A 4,972-nucleotide genomic window follows, 5' to 3' on the forward strand; every position below is an offset into this window, starting at 1 on the left:
AAGTATTGAGAATTTACTTTTTTTCATTTAATTTTAATAAATTTTGACAATTTTTAGACATTATAATTTGAGAATTGAATACAATGACCTTATACTTTTTATTTTAAATCGTAGTTATATAAACAACGAAAAAAAAAACATTGCCAAACTTGTCGGAAAGAAAAATTGACATGCATGTACAGTAAGGTTTTGTTCTTCCGGGACGTTTTATCTTATAAGGGGCATCTCCATTTTTTTTTCATCTTGTGCTGTTTTATTTGTCACCAGACCACTTAAGAGGATTAAGCATGATCTAGTTCACATTGTTTATCGCTTTCTTGTCAGTTTTTTGCTGCAATAGTCTCTGTTATGGCAATGTCATCAACAAACACAGTAATGGACATCAATCATTGAATCACATTGGTACGTAAACTATCGTTAAGTTAATAAAATAACAAGGTGAAATTTGTTAGCTGGTATGACGTAAAAACGAGGAATCAAATGATGAATAATAAACTACAAATTTCTGTTCCCTTTTGTTTTCCACATAATTAAAGGGGCACTAGCTTCGAGCTGTATAAAAAATCTAATATCTTTCTTTTTTGCTCTATCAATAATGAAATACAAATAGTGAAATAATAATTAGCTTTTGGCAGCCAGTATTGTTCAAATTTATCAAAATAAGCTAAAAAAAAAAACATTGATTATGAATTATTCAATTGCAAGTGAATAACTCGACCTCATTAAGTCCGTATTCATGTGAACTTCAATGTTAACCCCTTAGCTTCAGATGGATAACACGTGAATTGTACGTGTAAAGATATTTTAAAGAAAAGAATGTCAACATTGAAAGTGAAATAAAGATAAATCATTTTATTGACTGATTCGATCCACAAAAATCATTCTTAAACAGGTAAAAACGATGATAAACATTTATTTTCATCTTTAATATGAAATTTAATAGACCTAGAATCGTAAAAAAGTACGAGTGGGCTTAATCTATTTATATCAATATTTATGTTTACATCGCTTATATGGTCATTGCATGACTATAGAGGTCAACTCGACAATTAATTAGATGGCGTCTAGACTAAAATACACACGAAACGAAGCTATGTATTTTTATGCTCGTGCCCTGTTTATTGTTTATTTTAGACTTTTAATAGTTTAAATAAATGATTTACGTTAAAAATAAAATATGAGAGTTTGATTAAAATCGGTGAACATGAATTTGACAGCTAGTGCCCCTTTAATGTTACAAATAATTAACAAGTTCCGGGTCGAATCCGATACCGATACATCAATCGGCAATCCTCGGGTGACTCTACTACTCTCTCGATACTTTAGTTTTTGTAACCTGTTACCTAATCTGTATGTTCCGCCTCTGTCAGGCGCACCTCTTAACGGTGTATTTGGGTTTTGGTATATACACGGGTTATAATCACAAGTGAACTTCGTAATTATATAGGGATGAACACTATCGAATTCAGTAATTGACAAAAATATATATCTTCAATTAGTTTCCGGTTATAGTAAGAAAACCAGGACGGATTCAAACAGAAAGATTTTGAAAGCAGAGAAAACTGTGCACTTTATAATTAGTATGAATTTATCAAATGACAATACGAATACTAAAATCCAGACTGAAAATAAGATGTAGGTACGTTAATTCAGTCACGGGTTCTAGTATGGTATCTCCTTTTGATTCTGACGATATGTCAACGAATATATTTGACCATAGGTCTACACTTAAAATATACACAAAGACATCCCTAAACGTGGTAAAAAAATAGGCGAACCTGGACAAAATTATGAACAATCTTATTAAAGGATTTCATACGACATCGGGCAATAACCGAAAACGTAATACCTTTTACTGGAACATAGTATATTTATTTTGGTCATTATTGTGTAAGATCTTACTAGTATTTACAATTAGTTCTACACGTAGGGAAAATTGAAATCTGCGTGCAAATTCGAAACAATCAATATTGGATTGATTGGGAATTTATCTTTCTTACGATTTATAAACAGAAAAATATAAGAGTGAATTTACCCATGGAAAATGTGTAGACTAAAGATATTTGCATTTTTATTAGTAACGACAGAACTTTTACGATGAAAGATTTAATTAATTTTAAATATTTATTTTTTGCTGCAAGTTCTAATCTTCGATATAGAAGAAGTGTTGAAACAGTTGCATTTACTGCATGGCTGTCAAAAACAACGACACTAGGGACGAATCATGCTGTGGTATATAACAAACTGTTGCTTAACAAAGGAAACGCTTACAATGTTCACACTGGTCGTTTTACTGCACCTGTAAGAGGACTTTACCTTTTATCAGCTAGTATAATGGCCTCACCAAGAAAGCACGTGGCATTGTCAATGGTCCGCAATGGTATCAACTTTGATGCTTTGTATGGCGATTCTCGGAATGTCAACAAATATTCCTCACAATCTAGAAGTTATACAGTTATGTTACAAAGAGGTGACCTGGTGTGGATGCGAACATTTCCGGGATTCGAGCGTCAGGTTTTAGTTGGATACTCGTTTGCTCTTTATAATTCATTTTCGGGTGTGCTTTTGAATCAGTTTTAACGGTTTTACTCGCTTTCTGTGAAATGTAATTAACTCTTGGAAATACATAATACTAATAAATTACAACTATTTCTTATACTTTTACTGGAATAACTACTACTATTGCTTATAATAATAAAGAAAGATAATGATAAACTAGGTGTTTTGATTTTAACGAAAGTACTTATTGTTTTTTATATTTATTTTAAAGCATAAAAGGAGAAGGTTTAAAACAGGTAAAATTTAGCAACTTAAATTAGACATTGGACACTTCATTTCTAAATAAAACGAACAACCAAATAATTAGATGTACAATTTTTCTAATATTGTCTAATACTACCGAAGTGCAACATACGTTGACAGTACTATTTTACTTTTATCCCGACCCTTGAAGTTCTATTAATGTCGCTTCGTCTTTTGTAGTACGGAGGCTTCACTCAAGCACGCGATTATGTTTTTACATATTGCCTTGTAAATTGATAACAGAAGTTTATACATTTTTCTTGAGTTTGTGTCTCGTTTCAATTTAATTTCACGTTTGATCCTTACGGTAATATTTTCCCTGAATTTTTTAAGATGAAATGACTACTTCTAATTGTTTAAATATTTTTTAAAACATTTTTTAAAAACAAGTTGATTGGTATGAAATGAATATGTCACAAATGATCAAAAACATATCTACAGATAGTCTTTTTACCGATATGTACACTAACAAAGATTTACCATTTATTGACTTCGACAGGTGATCAAAGCAGGATCTGTCATTTGCCTGTAGTGTTGCTATCGGTTCAAAATTTTAATAAAGCTTTTATTTCCCCATGGCATGAAACTGTGTATACACTTGAACATCCTGACATACCATGTCTATTTCTCTTTCGGTTTTTTTTTATCTGCTCAATGCTATCAATCTCCCATACAGACAGAGTTATCGTCCTTTCCTCCTCAATCTTGAGGAGGAAAAGACGATAACTCTGTCTGTATGGGAGATTGCAATGCTATTTGAGATCATTTTGTTCTTGATGTTGCCATTGAATAGGTCAGTAGTGGGTCGTATATAAACAGAATTTAAGGTGGTACCTAACACCTGAACTAAAATTAATTTGGCTCGTTTAATTTTCTGAAAATTTTGACAAAGTATTTACTTTGACCCTTTGACAAAAATATAAAAAAAAAATAAAAAAAATTGAACCAACCATTTAATCAAAAAAATTACACTGGTTATATAGCAGTTTGACAAACACTTATTTTGATCATTGAGAAGCTAAAGATTCCCTTAAGAACACAACGTCATTAAAACGTTCTGCTGATTTAACAGAGTTGTCTCCCTGTAGTGTTAGGTACCACCTTAAAGGGCTATTGGAAATATAATTGTTCGTACCTCAAAATGATAATAACGTCACGTCTTAGGTTGAATTTGTATTGTTGTGGACGTATTTAGCCAATAACAACTTCTTGGTGTGCTTGTATTTGGAAACGGCGAATTTATCTTTGAAAATTATCAAGCATGACAAAACCAATAATAAACGCCCACTTCTGTCAATCATTTGTGAATACTTCTATTTTCAAAGTCACACTTGTTCGTTGATTTAGGGAAATGTGTGTTTTCGTGGAAACTTGATTTTGTGCTTTTGAATAAATTGAAATGTAAAATAGACGGTTTAACCTAGGTTGTGTTTTCCGTAAAATATTCAGTATGCCTTCAGTATGTATACATGTACAGGGCTTCCTGTGGAGGAGTACTCTTTCATCTTTAAATAGACGGAGATAAATGACCATGAGTGAATGCGCATACTTCATATCGGTTATTTCAAAACTTAATTATCCCAGACATGGCGATATTGTCAACCTTGTAAAACATCGAACGGGTACCAGACTAGGTTCACCTTTAAAACAAAATCATGGAAAAAATTAGTACATGTAAAATAATGAAATCATTGGGTTTTTGTATAATAAAATGGAAAATAAAACTTGATGTAAATCCATCTTATAACATTTGCTTCTAATTTATAGCACGTATGTCTTATAGTGCGTCGAGCAGGATCAAATTTCATCCTTTCATTAACCAAAATATATCTCCTAGTTTCATCGTTTGTATTTTGATGTCCTTTTAATCATAACGATTAACTTGGTTATATTAATATGGTTGAACATGGACTTCTCTGGTTCCGATAGTGAACATCTCTAAAGTGGGTTTTCCATTCGGGTGTGCGGGATGTATGAAATTGCGGTTACGCACGGTCTGCATGGGGACGTTCAATCAGATGCCTCGTGTATTGTGAGTGATATGCCGCATGTATGATGTGTGCTAAGCTCTTTGCATGTTTAAGGATCCTCACAACTCCGAGCTGACAACAAATTTTCCACCACCAGAGCAAATTCCCGCCCTTCAGTCTGGTCGAAAATAAAACGTGAG

The 4,972-nt window shown here is 32.4% G+C and overlaps 1 pseudogene; it reads left to right on the forward strand.

Annotated features, from left to right (window-relative positions):
* The first annotated feature begins 287 nt into the window (after nucleotides 1–287).
* On the forward strand, nucleotides 288–2,656 carry LOC139501371 (complement C1q tumor necrosis factor-related protein 4-like; annotated as a pseudogene).
* The last annotated feature ends 2,316 nt before the right edge of the window (nucleotides 2,657–4,972 follow it).

The sequence above is a fragment of the Mytilus edulis genome, chromosome 13 (genome assembly GCF_963676685.1).
Source record: "Mytilus edulis chromosome 13, xbMytEdul2.2, whole genome shotgun sequence".
Taxonomy (NCBI): Eukaryota; Metazoa; Mollusca; class Bivalvia; order Mytilida; family Mytilidae; genus Mytilus; species Mytilus edulis.